The 16233-nt window shown below is 42.4% G+C and overlaps 2 non-coding genes across 2 annotated transcripts; one reads left to right on the top strand and one right to left on the bottom strand.

The window, feature by feature from the left end:
- Positions 1-4054: 4054 nt before the first annotated feature.
- On the bottom strand, positions 4055-4208 carry LOC114007954 (small nucleolar RNA SNORA62/SNORA6 family). The gene has a single exon (XR_003549528.1). It is a non-coding gene; the product is annotated as a small nucleolar RNA SNORA62/SNORA6 family (small nucleolar RNA).
- Positions 4209-15081: 10873 nt separating this feature from the next.
- Positions 15082-15141, top strand: LOC114007953 (U7 small nuclear RNA). Its single transcript, XR_003549527.1, has one exon. It is a non-coding gene; the product is annotated as a U7 small nuclear RNA (small nuclear RNA).
- Positions 15142-16233: the final 1092 nt, after the last annotated feature.

Below are 16233 nucleotides of genomic sequence, written 5' to 3'. Positions count from 1 at the left end.
CTGAACCCCTCCCCCAGTCCGGTCTCCCTCACGCTAACTTCCCACATTGCCCCCACCCTCCTTGCTGCCGATGAGGCTACAGATTTTAGCCAATCATAAGACAAGAAATCAGTCACATGCACATAAACAACCAATGGGAGTAGGGAAGAAGAGGAACCAAGCGAATCCGGCCGGATTCTGGGAGCACCCAGCAAGCATTTCGAAACCTTAGGTGGGCGGGGCGAGCGAAAAGAGGCGGGGAGAGTGGCGCGCAGGACGACGGGAAAAGGATGCCCGGTAGGCTGCGCTGTGTTTGTGACGTACGCCGGGAGCTGGTTTGAGGTGGCCGCGGTATCGGGCTCTGCGCCTCAGGGAGAACTATTCCCTAGCGAGGAAACCGAGAAGCAAGCGGAGGGAATGGTTCCAAGTTTATATGTTTTGTTCCCATTGGTTGCTTATTTTGTGCGTCGTGACCCTGATACTGGGCAGAGCCTTTGCCCGTGACTCAGCATGTGAAAAAGCAGGATGCCGGAAGTCTTCCTACCCTGCAGTGTAGACGCTGCCCGGCAGCGGAGCTGAACACCGGAAATAGCAAATGGTTTTTCATCCTATTACCTCTTAAACCCTGGTGTTTTTTCCCGGTGAAGATCTGAGGGAGTGCTTTAAAACCGCTCGAGATGTGCTCACTCGTGAGAAAAACATCTTTTAGCTCCCCCCACAGACTAGAGCCCCTGATTAATTTACGATTAAGTTCTGCCAGCTTTAAACAGCTACACCCTGTCAAGGCTGCTGTCCTCAAGTCCCATTTCCCAAAGCGTTTTCTGCTTGCAGAGGCCTTTGGTGAGCAGTCTAAAATCTTGACTAATGAGTGGATGTAGGAACCAGCCGGTGTGGTAGTTTAGACGCCTGCGTCCCACATGGCTAACTGCCTGCTTGGAGCCCCTGACCCTGCAGCTTGTGCACACGGCATTACGCTGGGAGGGAGGAATGAAAGAGAGTTGGGAATCTCTCATGGACTAGGCGGGCGGGCAGGTACTCTGGGGCGTGCTTTCTCACGTTTTCTACCTCTCTCCCACTTGACCATCCCAGGGGGCACGCGCATTCTTTGGCATATTAAAACAAACCAAAAAAAAAAAAAAAAAAAAAAAGCAGCAACCAGCATCAATAAGATATACTACATACTGAGGTTTGGGGGCAAGATAGCCTGGCACATAAAAGGAATAAATATATATCAGTGTGTCCTTCCTATTAAAATGACTGGGATGGGGGGAACCAGCAGTTAGCGTAATGGCTATGTTGCTGGCCTCCCACGTAGCCGACCTCGGTTCGTGTCCCGGACCCGGTGGCTTAAAACTCACGCCGGGCGCATGTGCGTGTGTGCCCAAGATCCCGAGAGGAGAAGGGAGAAGGGATTGTGGCGTGACCATCCCCCCTGGGAGGTGATTTCTCGCTTTCTGTCTCTATGTCTCTCTCTGTCTGTCTGGCGAGCGCACGCGCCCTACAGTGAAAATCTCTCCAAAAGAAAAAAAAAAATGACTGGGAGATACTGAATATACCCTTTTGGAAGGTGTATTGATAGTTACTCCGTCTTTAAATTTATTTGTTTGTTTTAAATATTTTAACTTTATTTATTTAATTAACTTATTTTGACCAGAGGACTGAGTAAGAGAGAGGAAAAGAGCAAGTAAGAGAAAGAGCAAGCGAGAGAGAGCAAGCCGCCAGGTCTGGGACTCGAACCACAGTCAGCCATGTGTGAGTCTAGCACCCTCAACCACTATGCGCCTGCTGGCCCCAATGTCTCATTTTTGTAGGCTTCTGAGTTCCAAACAAAGGGAATACAACTATAAACAAAACAAAAACCTTTCCCTTTGTCGAGTTTGCATTGTAATAGAAAAAAGCAAATACTCAAAAAACAATAAATGCTATGAAGAGAAATGAAAAAATTTATCCAGGATTGCCATCCTATATTAAGGCAAGAGAACAAAAAATGAGAGTTGCTGATAGTGTGCTTGTTGGTTACTTTCTGTTGTGGGAGCGTGACCTTCACAAAGACATTGTTTCTCATAATGAAAACTTGCACCAGATCCTTTACAGTTGACTTCCTACCTTGCTGACAGGAAGAATAGACCTTTATGCTACTATCAGCAAAGTATTCAAAATTTCCTTTACCCATCTCCCTGAGGATGCCCTCCCCCCTTATCTTTACTGTGAGCTCTTTCCAAACAACTTACACAAATTCTTTTATAATTTTTTTTTTTTTGGAGAGGTTTTTGCTATAGGGTGCATGGGCTCGCCAGAGAGACAGAGAGATAGAAAGCGAGAAATCACCCCCCAGGGGGGATGGCCACGCTGCAATCCCTTCTCCTTTCTCCTCTAGGGATCTTGGGCACACACACACACGTGCCCGGCGTGAGTTTAAGCCACCGGATCCAGGACTCGAACCATGGTCGAGTACGTGGGAGTCCAGCGACATAGCCATTACGCTAACTGCTGGTCCCAATTCTTTTATAATTTTGAAAGCTTATTTCTTCAGAACTGTTTTTATCACTTTTCTCAAGCCATGTGCTGGGTGGGATCTGTTTACATGCTCCAGATTCTGACCCTTATTTTGTACTGGCTTTATGAAACCACATATTCTTTTGTTTCGTTGTTGTTTTTAAGATTTTTATCATAAGGCATATGAGCTCACGAGAGAGTGACAGAGATAGGGAGAAAGTGAGAAATCACTCCCAGGAGGATATCCACACTGCAATCCCTTCTCCATTCTTCACTCAGGATTTCGGGCATGCATGCTCATGTGCCCAGTGTGTTTTTCAAGCCACAGGCTCTGGGACTCAAACAGTAGAGTTGGTCATGTGGGATCTAGCACCACAACCTTCACACCACTTGCTGGCCCAAACCAATGTTCTTTTTTTCTTTTCTTTTTTTTTTCCCCATTAAATTTTACTTTGCAATAATCCTTTTTCATTCAATACTAATAATACAGGATAGGAAGATAAGTTGAGGAGGTGTACAATTCGAGCAAGAAATGATGAAACCTCAACTAGGGCAGGTTTCATCATTTGAAATTTACCTTTCAAATACCTTTTCATTTCCATACATCTTTTTAAGAACTTAGCAGTTTTTCAGTTACCACATACCATATGTGCTTGCCAGAGAGAGAGAGAGAAAGCATCCTTCCCAATAGAGTATAACCTTGCCACAAACTCCTCCCCTATTTCACCATCCTGTCCTGACTTAGGGCATGCAGGCACAGCCCAAAGTGTTTTCAAGCCACCAGGGCTGGGATGTGATTCATATTCAGCCATGTGGAATCTGACTCCCTTAACCATCAGGCTATGGGCCAGTTCCTACAATGAAGGTATAATGAGTCTGAAATTAAGGAACTGTACTAGACCCCCAACCTTCAGGGCTGTTTTTGTTTGTTTTCTTTTTCTTTTCTTTTTTTTTTTTTTTTTTAATAAACTGTTGTTTATTTTCCTTATCTTTCCTTATTTCCACTTTTTGTAAGAGTCTGTGAAGAGCAGACTTAAGACCACTCAGTGGTTGTTCCCACCCATTCAGTGGCCTGAGCAGTGGGGGCTGCAGACCAGTCCTCAGTGGCAGGTTGAGCACTCCAGTCTTCAGTAGGGAACTGCTGGATGGGCACAGAGGGCACCTGCACGCTTTCAGACCAGTCGACGACCTCAGGCTGAGTAGCAGTAATCTCAGGAGCAGGAGCAGTCCATTCACCCTGAAATTCCTCCTTGGTCACAGCCTTTTCAGCTGCAGCCTGTTCCTCCTTTTCAATCTCTTCAGGATTTCTGTAGAAGTAGAGATCAGGCATGACTTCCCACAGGTGTTCATGGGAGATGGTGCCATGCATGTGCAGCACTTCCCTGGCCAGCATCCACCACATCAGACCCACCGAATGAGCTCCCTTTTTTAGATTCATACACCAGAAATCAAGTTGGTCTGAAAACAGAGGTCCAATAATGCTAAGGTTTAAGTGGAGCAAGAAATGGAAAAAGGCAAGAAAACACGGGCCATTTTTCAAATGCTGCCAACTCTCTTCCAAACTATTATGCACTATTATACTTGTAGCAAGAATTACTATCAAACTCCACTCATCAGGCCAGAGACCCTTGTGCTGTTAGCGAAAAACTTGCCCCTCATGTAGCACACTACCTACACTTGAGAGTTCATCGGCCAGGCAGTGGCCTCAACTCCAAGCTCTAACAATGTGCACTTTGTTTTCTTTTCTGATCTCCATTTCCTAGCATAGCTTCCCAATATATAGTGTTAGGGTGATCTCTGCACTGTGTTAGTGTGGCCTTGATTGTGGGCTGTGAAAGAATTCACAAACTCAAAAAGGGGATAGAAAAGAATTTATTCACTTTGCAGCAGCAGAAAGAGGTGAGATGCAGAGAGTTGCACTGGTCTTGAAAGATAGAGTAAGAGAACTTTTATTGGAACTTAAGGAAAGGGTGATCACAGTTGGGTAATTAGGGTGATTCTGGGATAGGACATCTGTTGGTCTTTTATTATTATCGCTGGATGTCAAAGCTGCTGTAGTCTGCCATGTATTCTGTGCCTAGTTTTGGTGCCAACTGTCGACAGATATTAATGATCTATGTCTGGAAAAAAAGGTTCACAATCTGTGATGAAGTCAAGAAAGGACCAGCAGTTAGTATAATGGCTATGTCACTGAACTCCCATGTATTCGACCGCAGTTGAAGTCCTGGACCCGGTGGCTTAAACTCACACTGGGCGCGTGTGCGTGTGTGCCCAAGATCCCGAGAGGAGAACGGAGGAGAAGGGATTGCAGTGTGGCCATCCCCCCTGGGGGGTGATTTCTCACTTTCTGTCTCTCTCTGTCTCTCTGGTGAGTGCACGCACCCTGTAGCAAAAACCTCTCCAAAAAAAGATGGAAAAAAAAAAAAAAGAAAGAAAGTACCAACTAACTTGGGAAGAAAAGAGGAGGGCAGGTGGGGCGGCTTGCGGGCTGATGGGTTCCAGTGGGCTGAGGTCCTTGGCAGCTGAGGAGTCACCACGGGCTGAGGCACCCACTCATATGGCAGCACTGCTAGGTTTGAACGTGGATTTGAAGGCACGTGGACAGCTGTCCAGGTAGCCCTCTTCTGAGGCTTTGTCTCTCTGTCTCTAGTCAAATTAAAAAATAATAAATAAAATTAAATAAATCTTAAAAAATAAATGGACAGCTGATAGCAAGCAACAGACAATTAAAAGCCACAGGAGTTTTTGTTGTTTGTTCTTTGCAAACAAGAACAATTTTCTGCAGGGTGATTAAGACAGCACTAGGCTTGGGAATTAATATCCCTTACTGGGACCAGCAGTTAGCATAATGGCTATATTGCTGGACTCCCATGTAGTCCACCGTGGTTCAAGTCCCAGACCCTGTGGCTTAAATTCACACCAGGCGCGTGTGCATACGTGCCCAAGATCCTGAGAGGAGAATGGAGGGGATTGCGGTATGGCCATCCCTCCTGGGGGTGTGTGTGTGTGTGATTTCTCGCTTTCTCTCTGTCTCTGTCTTTCCAGCGAGTGCATGTGCCATATAGCAAAAACCTCTCAAAAAAAAAAAAAAAAAACCCTTACTGACTGAACTCCAGAAACAGTAAAACACCCAAACAAATCAATTCTTTTACTCCAGTTTGGAGCCCTGGTTGGGAAAAGCTAACACATAAGTTGGATATATCAGGGCAGATGTTTTAGGTTTTGGTGCCCCCAACTGACTTGAACCTTCAGAGCCTGTCAGTGTGTAGTTCACCTTTTTTTTTTTTTTTAAGAATTATTTTTTTCATCTTTATTTATTTATTTTAATTTTACCAAAGAGGGACAGAGTCAGAAGGAAAGTGAGAAATCAAGCTGCCAGGTCTGGGACTCGAACCATGGTCAGCCATGTGGGAGTCCAGCGCCCTTAACCACCACACTATCCACCGGCCCCTGGCTCACCTCTTCATATTGATGTAGCTCTCCTCCTTCCCAATTACTGAACACTAGATGTATAATTATGGTTATTTATTAGCATAATTTAGCTGGAACCATAATGATATATAAAAGAGACTATACCTGCCTCCCTCTGAAAAAAGCTGTGTGTTAATTTGCTGGGCCTGTTGTAACAAAGTACTACAAACTAGGCAGAAAAAAAAGAAAAAGAACGAAAAGAGAAGGAATGTCGGAAACACCTGGGAGGGTTTTTTAAAAAGAATTATTTAATTCTCTTTATTATTATTACTTAATTTGCTATAGGGCACATGCGCTCACCAGAGAGAGAGAGAGGGAAAGAGAATGTCAGAAACACCTGGGAGGGTTTTTTAAAAAGAATTATTTAATTATATTTATTATTATTATTTAATTTGCTATAGGGCACATGCGCTCACCAGAGAGAAAGAGCGGGAAAGTGAAAAAGTAAGCCACCAGATCCAGTACTCAAACTGCAGTTGGCCATGTTGGAGTCTAGCACCTTAGTCACCATGCCATCTGCTGGCCCACCAGGGAGTTTTAGATGGGCTTCTTAAATTAAAATATGTAGGTTTGGGGCAGGCAGGGAGTGTGGTGATTAAAGATGCTGGACTCCCACATGGCCAACCATGGTTCAAATTCCAGACCTGGCAGTGTGCTTTCTCACTTTCCTTCTCTCTCTCTCCCCCTCTGTCCCTCTCTGGTCAAATTAAAATAGATAAATAAAGTTAAATAAAATAATTATTTTTTAAAAATCTAAGGATTAAGTTAGACATAGTTAACTCTTTTTCATCCTTAAGCTGCTTAGGGAACATTTAACCCTTTCATACAATAAAGCATTTAGTAAGTAAAAGTTTGTCGAATAAATACCTGAATTACCATACCTATGTTGAGTTTGTTTTTTTTACCTCTCCAAAGCAATAATACATAAGTAAGACATCTAATTTAGCTAGTACTTTTTCTAACTAGAAACTGAGAAGTCACATCCTAGAGCGTGACCTATTTGTTTTTCTCTTTAAAAAGAGGTCTCTGGGGCCAGCTGGTGGCATGGTGGTTATGAGACAGAAGAGGACTAAGGTGAAGGACATTCCAAATACCTGAAACCAGACAGACAAGAAGAAGCTGAGAGACAGTCTGAACCAGTTGGGTCCAAGATGGCATCTGAACTATTGCTGCTTCACCTTCAGACTCATTATACCTGCATCATAAGGTATTAGCATGCTAGATGACACTCCCATCTGTGCCATGAGTTTGGAATAGCCATGTCAATAAACAGAACTACCCTAATAAGGCCAGAAAATGGGAGAGATGGTGGTTCCAGGGAAACCACTACCCCTTTTCCCAGAAAAGTCATTCATAAACCACTCCTTATTTAGCCTGGCATTAAACCAAGCCATAAGAACCAGATATCACCATAGTCGATGCTGCCCTGCCTATAGGGCAGCCCTTCTATCTTTCCTTCTGGGTAACAGTTTTCCTCTCAGAAATAAGAATGAAACTCTTCACCCATCTCCTCTGGGCTCCTCCACCTCTGGAGTAGTCCACTCTGTACACTTTCCTTAATAAACTTGCACTCACTGTCTCTCAGCAGCTTGCTCTTTAATTCTTTCCTGTGTGAGCCCAATGACCCTCACACCCTGGTTAGAGACCCCCATGGGTTGAGTCTACCTGGCAACAGGGCAGCTGGATCCCACATGGCTGTCTGCTGATTTGAGTCCTGGTCCCTGCAGCTTGAGAAACAATGCCAAGCATGTGGGTTTGTGTGCCCAAAATCCCAGAAGAGCAGAGAAATGGAGGAGAAGGGATAGCAGTGTGGCCATTTCCCCACAAGGAATGCTTTCTTACTTCCCTTCTCTCTTTCCCCACCACCCCAGAGTACAGGTACCCTCTGGCAAATTAAAAAAACTAATTTTTTAAGTCTCTGAATCTTACAGGTCACCATGTATCATGTATTGTAAAAACATGATAGCACTCTGGTGAAGCATTCCATTATTTACTCAACCAACAAAATGAACTCCTAGTATGTGCCAGACACTGGAAATAGGATAAAAAAAAAAAAGAAATTTTCCTATTCTCTTGGAGCTTACAAAAATAACTAGTAAGAAAGACATTAAACAAGCATACAAATATTTTAAAGAATTATTTGTTTAACTTATGGTTATTATTGTTATTTTAATTCACCAGAGAGCAAAAGAGCAAGAGAGAGGGAAAGTGAGAAAGCAAGCCCCCAGATCCAGGATTCAAACCATGGTTGGCCATGTGGGAGTCCAGCAACTTAACCTATGCCACCTGCTGGGCCCAACATACAAATTTAAAATGTATAATTGTAAGTAATTCTAAAATGAGATAGACAAAGAGACCTAGCCTGGTTAGAGAGTTTCTCTAAAGATAGGAAATTAAAACTAACATTTGGGGGGCCACCAGGTGGCATGGTGGTTAAGGCACTGATATTCCAATTTGGCCGAGCATGGTTTTGAGTCCTGGATTTGGTGGCTTGCTTTCTCACGTTTCCTCTCTCTCTCTTTTTCTGGTCAAATTAAAATAAATGAATAAATAAATAAAATTAAATAATTAAAAAAACTAACATTTGGAAAAATGTACAGGAATTGTTATAGGAATGTATAGAGATGTACTTCTTTATTTTTTTCTTTTTTGGAGAGATTTTTGCTATAGGGCGTGTGCGCTCGCCAGACAGAGAGACAGAAAGTGAGAAATCACCCCTCGGGGGGATGACCATGCCTCAATCCCTTCTCCTCTATTCTCCTCTCAGGATCTTGGGCACACACGCACATGCACCCGGTGTGAGTTTTAAGCCACCGGGTCCGGGACACGAACCGCAGTCGACTACATGGGAGTTCAGTGACATAGCCATTATGCTAACTGCTGGTCCCCGAGATGTACTTCTTTAAAAGCTTTGAGGAAGCAGGTCAGTGTGGCTAAGCTAGTAATCCACAAATGGGGAACGGGGACAGTGGCCAAGATCATAGTCACAGATATTAAGCTGCTTCCTTCAAGGCCCGTTTTCCAAGGTGTTTTCTGCTCACTGTGGCCTTTGGTGGACAAATCTTCCTAAGAGTAAGAAAAAAAGCAATTGCTTTGTCTATTTTGTGAACTACTGGATTCTCAGCTTCTAGAATGGTTTCTGGCATGCTAGATGTGTGAAAAATGGATTGGATGGTGGAGGGTAAGGATAAGACTGCAAGTGAGAACAGAGAATGCAGTTAGGAGGATATTAAACTAACATAGGTGATAGAAAATAACTTGGAGGGCATTTGATGTGTAGTAGTTAAGGCAGCTGGGTCCCACATGACCAACTGAAGGATTCAAGTCCCAGACCCAGTGACTTGAAAAATACATCATGTATGTGTGCCCAACATCCTGAGAGGAGAATGGAGGAGGACTTGCTACAGGCTATATCCTTTTGGGGGTGCTTTCTCACTGTTCCTCTCTCTCTCTCTCTGTCTCTCTGGTGAGTACACACACCCTATAGCAAAAAATTGATTAAAAAAATAAAAGGAAAGAAAGAAAAATCTTGGAGGAGTGATAGTGGCAACGGAGAAATAAAGACAGATAAGTCATGTATTTAGGAAGTGAGATTGAGCAATTTGGAGATAGTGATTGATTTGATGTGGGAGAATGAAGAAGAGAGAAACTTTTCTCTGTAACTCCCTGGGGTTTGGTTTTCTGGGTGGATAGATCATGGTGCCAGTGAACAGGGAATTAGTCTAAAGTAAGAGTAGGTTGGGAAAAAAGCATTATAGGTCAGTTTTATACATGTTAAGTTGGAGTCCTATGTAACCCACACAAATGAAGACCAGGTACAGAGCTCTGAATAAAGGCGTAAATCAGAGATAAAATTTGAGCTTTATCAGATTTTAGGTGGTAACCAAAGCCTAGTGAATGAATTCAGATTACTTACATTGAGATCATGAAGTGAAAAGAGAAAAGAACCCCAGGACCAAACCTTGAGAATCTTATAGGAAAGAGAGAACTCACAACCCAAGGATTAAGCCTTGAGAAGCTTGTAGAAGACAAAGAACTCACAAAGGAGATTAAGAAGAAATTACCAGAGTGGGAAGAGGAAAATCAGAAGAATATGGTATCACAGGAAAAATACCTCTTTGATGCTGTGCCCAATACAATGCTGACCTTTTAGCAAATGTCAGAAATGTCAGATTAAAATTATAAAATATAAGAATTGGCAAGGGATCACAGAAGTACTTTACCTCCCTGGGAGGTAAAGCTTACAAGTAACATAGCCAGGACTTGTAAACCAGAAGTATTGTTTTCCCATTGAAAATAGTTTCAAGGGCCCAGCAGGTGGCATAGTGGTTAAGGTACTGGACTCCCACATGGTCAACCATGGTTTGAGTTCCAGACCTGGCAGCTTGCTTTCTCATTTTCTCTCTCTGTCTTTATTTGGCGAGTGCACATGCCTTGTAGCAAATTTTTAAATAATATTAATTATAAATAAAATTAAATAATTCTTTAAAAAAATTAGCTTAGATAGTTACCAATTCTTGTTTGAATATTCATAATTCTTATAAAGAGTATTCCTTAGAGAAAACAGGTTAGATAAGCTATTTTACAGGAAATTGAGGCATTAGAAATTTAAAAGGGGCCAGCAAGTGGTATGGTGGTTAGGACACTGGACTCTCACATGGCTAACAGTTGTTCGAGTCCTGGACTTGGTGGCTTGTTTTCTCGCTTTTCTTCTTGCTTTCTCTCTGTTTCTCTTGTAAAAATTTTAAAAATAATAATAAATAAAAATATTATAAAAATATTTTTTAAATAAATATTTTAAAGTTTAAAAAAAATGAAATCCTCAAGATAGTGAAAGAATAGAAGACTACAATTTTACTTTTTTTTTTTTGGGAGAGGTTTTTGCTATAGGGCGCATGTGCTCGCCAGAAAGACAGAGAGAGACAGAGAGACAGAAAGTGAGAAATCACCCCCAGGAGGGATGGCCATGTTGCAATCCCTTCTCCTTCATTCTCTTCTCGGGATCTTGAGCATGCACGCACATGCGCCTGGTGTGAGTTTAAGCCACTGGGTTCGGGACTTGAATCACAGTCAACTACATGGGAGTTCAGCGACCTATCCATTACGCTAACTGCTGGTCCCGAAGACTGCTATTTTTAATCCCATTTATCCAGACTTTTTTAGCATATTTAAATTATTTTTCCATTCTTCTTCAGCCACCCTAAATTCCTTCATATTTTTACCTCAAGGAGTGCCTTCCCTTCAGGTTTGGTTATCCTTTCCTCCCTATTATTCTGATGAGAGTTCAGAAATCATGAAAATTAGAAACATTTCACTTCCATGTTTGGTGCCTACCTCTGAGAGTTATTTAAGTCAATATAATGGCTGGCTGACTCCCAGAGGGACAACTCTGAGCCTTACTCCTAAAATTTCAAAGGTAAATTATTCTTAATCCTATTACCCACCTTTATATTTGAGAATCAAAATAAATAAAAAGTATTAGTGTCGATTTTATGTTGAGTAGATTGAGAGTGGTATGAGCCCATTAAAATCTCAAGCCCATGGGACCAGCAGTTGGCATAATGGCTATGTCGCTGAACTCCCATGTAGTCGACTGTGGTTCGAGTCCCAGACATGGTCACTTAAACTCATGCCAGGTGTGTGTGCATGCCCAAGATCCCAAGAGGAGAATGGAGGAGAAGTGATTGTAGTGTGGCCATTCCCCCTGGGGAGTGATTTCTCACTTTCTGTCTCTCTGTCTTTGTCTTTCTTTTTTATTATTTTTTTAGAGGTTTTTGCTATAGGGCGTGTGCACTCACCAGAAAGACAGAGAGAGACAGAGACAGAAAGCGAGAAATCACCCCCCAGGGGGGATGGCCATGCCGCTATCCCTTCTCCATTCTCCTCTTGGGATCTTGGACACACATGCGCACGTGCCTGGCATCAGTTTAAGCCACTGGGTTCGGGACTCAAACTGTAGTCGACTACGTGGGAGTCCATCGACATAGCAATTATGCCAACTGCTGGTCCCTCTTTGTCTGTCTTTCTGACGAGCGCACGCGCCCTATAGCAAAAACCTCTCCAAAAAAAAAAAAAATCTCAAGCCCAAAATTATCTTCCTTACTTCCTTACTCTCATGTCTAAAATTCTCTCATTAGTGACTTACTATCCTTTTGTAACCTTTGTAAATGCCAATAACACTCTTAAAAAGGGTGAAAGACAAATACCATTCTGTGAATAGATTTTTTCCCCTTTTTTGAAGTACTCCTGGGCAACTTGAAATTACTATGAACCTAGGGTGGGTGAAGAGGCACAGAAAGAGGAATTAGGAAACAAGAGAAATATTATCTACTTCAAAATGTTATCTAGGGCCCATGCTCTAAGAAATTATACCTTTGGAGCTCTAGTTACGAATGTCCCACCCACTGACTGCTCTCCACACTTGGCAGCTTTGAATCTAGGTCAAGATGTAGGCATGTTCTTAAGAAGTCTTCTCCTGTGAGATTAAGTATGTGCACAATATACAAAGGAGTTTGTGTGATCATAAAAATAATCTTATCCTGTACTATATACATAGTTTCAGGAATAATTTGGTATTCGAACTTCAAAATAAATTGAGAGGGGCCAGCAGATGGTGTAATGGTTATGTCGCTAGACTCCCACATTGTCGACTGTAGTTCGAGTCCTGGACCCAGCGTCTTAAAAACCCACACCAAGTGTATGTGTGCCCAAAATCCCTAGAGGAGAATGGAGGAGAGGGGATTGCAGCATGACCATTCTCCCTGAGGGATGATTTCTTGCACATGTCCTATTGCAAAAATCTCTCTCTAATAATAATAATAATAAATTGAGAGTGACTAAAACTTATGTTCGCCAAATGAAAGAGTATTTTATCACAAATACAGGTAAGTGCTTATCTCTGACCTAAAGATGCACCTTTTGAGACTCTGCCAAGAAAGAAGTGAGGACACAAAGTGATAGTTAAGATATATAAATCAGGCTCAACTGCTGCAGCATGCACTGGTAGATGCTACTACTGGGGATGCTGAGGCCACATGGGAAGTCCAGGTTGTATTCCTGGTCCACCATAAGAAGTTGGGTGTGGTGGTGCATGCCTATAATCTTAGCTACTTAGGAGGCTGAGGCAGGAGGATGACATAGCAAGACACCCTGTCTTAAAAAAAAAAATCTGGGCCAACCAATGGCATGGTGGTTAGGGCAGCTGGATCCCAGGTGACCAACTATGTGGTTTGAGTCTCTGACCCAGAGGCTTGAAAAACATACCAGGCACCTGTGCATACATTCCCAAAATTATGAAGGGAGGGGCAAGCAAAGGGATTGCAAAGTGACCATACCTCAGAAAGGGTGCTTTCTCATTTTCTCTCTCTGTCTCTCTCTGGGGAGTGTGTGCAATCCCCAGAAAAATATTTTTTAATAAAAAATTTAAAAATATATTCACATACATATAAATTACATATATATTTTCCTCCTTAAAAAAAATCAATGGCTTTCCTTTGCACTTTGAAAAAAATTCAACTGCTTGATATAGCCTATAGCACTAACTTACAACTTCTGCCCTCCTTCTATGTCTACAATTTCATTCGCTATTCTGCACTTCATTCCAGTCACACTGGCTTTCTTTTCTTTTTTTTTTTCTTTTAAAGAATTATTTTTTATTTAACTTTAATTTGACCAGAAATGGACAGAGTGAAAGATACAGAGAGAGAGAGAGAGAAAGTGAGAAAGCAAGCTGCCTAGTTTGGGATTCAAACTGCAGTCAGCCATGTGGGAGTCCAGCGCCCTAACCACCACGCCACCTGCTGGCCCCTCTTTTCTTTTTTTTCTTTTTTTTTCTTTTCTTTTTTTTAAAGAGAGATTTTTGTTATAAGATGCCATGCACTCACTGGAGAGACAGAGACGGAGTGACAGAAAGCAAGAAATCATCCCCCTGTGGGGATGGCCATGCCTCAATCCCTTCTCTTCTATTCTCCTCTTGGGATCTTAGGCATGCGTGGACACACACCTGCATGAATTTTTTGTGTGTTTTTTTAAAAATTATTTTATTTAACTTTATTTATTTTAATTTGACCGGGAAGGGACAGAGCAAAAGCAAGAGGGAAAGTGAGAAAGCAAGCCACCAGGTCCAGGACTCAAACCATGGTCAGCCATGTGGGAAGCCAGCGCCCTTAACCCCACACCACCAGCCAGCCCCTCAGTGTGAGTTTTAAGCCATCAGGTCCAGGACTTGAACTGTGGTTAACTACAAGGGAACAGCAGCATAACCATTACACCATCTAATGGTCCCCAGACAGCAACATAACCATTACACCATCTAATGGTCCCCAGAAATTAATCTTTAAAAAATGTTTGGGACCAGGACCAGCAGTTGCCATAATGGCTATGTCACTGGACTCCCATGTAGTCGACTGCAGTTTGAGTCCTGGACCCGGTGGCTTAAACTCATGCTGGGCGTGTGTGCGTGCAGGCCCAAGATACCAAGGGGAGAATGGAAGAGAAGGTATTGCAGCGTGGCTATCCTTCCTGAGGGGTGATTTCTTGCTTTCTATTTCTCTGTCTCTCTCTGTCTTTCTGGTGAGTACACATGCCCTATAGCAAAAACCTCTCTCTAAAAAAAAAAAATAAATAAATAAATCTGGGACTTAGCAACTTGAAAAACTTGCCTGGGATGTGTGTGTGCATATCCAGAATTCTTAGAAGAGAATGAAGGAGAAGAGATTACAACATTCCCAGGGGTGGGGCGGATGCTTTCTAACTTTCTTTCTCCCTCTCTGTGTCTCTCCAGTGAGCATACATGCACTAAAGCAAATATTTAAAAAATCGGTAGCGTAATGGCTATGTCGCTGGACTCCCATGTAGTTGACTGTGGTTCGAGTCCCAGACCTGATGGCTTAAACTCATGCCCGGCGCGTGTGCGTGCGTGCCCAAGATCCCGAGAGGAGCATGGAGGAGAAGGGATTGCAGTGTAGCCATCCCCCCAGGGGGTGATTTCTCGCTTTCTGTCTCTCTGTCTATATCTTTCTGGTGAGCACATGCACCCTATAGCAAAAACCTCTCCAAAAAAAAAGTTGATGAGGAATGAGATATTTACATAGCCTCAAAGTACCTCCCTAAAAAAAAATTATTAAGAAGGGACAGCAGTGTTACAACTCTTTTAGAATTTGTCTAGCAGGTTTTCAGTTTTTACGGAAAGCCTCCCCCCCAAAAAAAAAGAAAAAAGAAGGGACAAAGATGGGACACCCCCCTCCAGATGGCGTAATGGTTACATTGCTGGACTCCCATGTAGTCGACCATGGTTCAAGTCCTGGACCTGGCAGCTTAAAACACACCAGGCACGTGTGTGTTTTGTACCCAAAATTCTGAGAATAGAATGGAGGAGAAGGGCTTGAAGAGTAGCCATACCCCCTTGAGGGGGTGATTTCTCACTTTCTGTCTCTCTGGTAAGCTCATGTGCCTGATAGTAAAAAGAAAAAAAAAAATCTCTTAAAAAAAAAAAAGGACAAAGAATAACTTCACAATGGGAAAACTTGGCAAACACCACTTTGTCTGTGAACACAATTAACATGACCAGCAACAGAACAAATTGGAAGGATACCACCTGACAGTATGCAATGAGGAAAAACCTAGGATCCCTTCCATTCTGTTCCTGCCTAAAATACATAATCTGAATCTAAACAGGAGTGAACATCAGACAAACCCAAATTAAGGCACATTCTTCAAAATAATTCACCTATAATCTTTAAAAGTAGCGAAGTCACTGGTTGAGCAGGCGATGGAGAGGTTAAAGATGTTGGATCTCATGAGACTGAATGGGCAGTTCAAATTCTAGACCTGGCAGCTTAAAAATCACTCCAGGTGCCTGTGTGTGCATGAGCAAAGTTCTGAAAGAACGGAAGAGAAGGGACTGTGGCATGGCCATCCTCCAGAGGGTGATTTTTTTTTTTTTTTCCAATCTCCCCTTCTCTGGCAAGCACATTGGCCCTATAGCAAAACTGAAAAAAACAAAAACAAAAACAAAAAACAAAAACAAAAAGCAAAATCATGAAAGTCAAAGAACAATTAAGGATTTGTTTTTATTATTAAAGACTAAAAAGATATGATAACAAAATTTGTCATTATAAGTGAGATAATTAGGGCAATTGGCTGGTCTTGAATGGGTTCTATGGATTAGATAATAGTAATGCATCACTGTTCATTTCCTAGTTTTAGAATTTATGAATGATGAGGACTCAGGTGGTAAACCTACTTTCAAAAGGTTCAGGGAAAAATAAGTTTTTTTCATATGGATCT

Source organism: Tupaia chinensis, unplaced genomic scaffold (genome assembly GCF_000334495.1).
Source record: "Tupaia chinensis unplaced genomic scaffold, TupChi_1.0 Scaffold000259_1, whole genome shotgun sequence".
Taxonomy (NCBI): Eukaryota; Metazoa; Chordata; class Mammalia; order Scandentia; family Tupaiidae; genus Tupaia; species Tupaia belangeri.
This window is presented reverse-complemented; position numbering and strand designations above follow the sequence as displayed.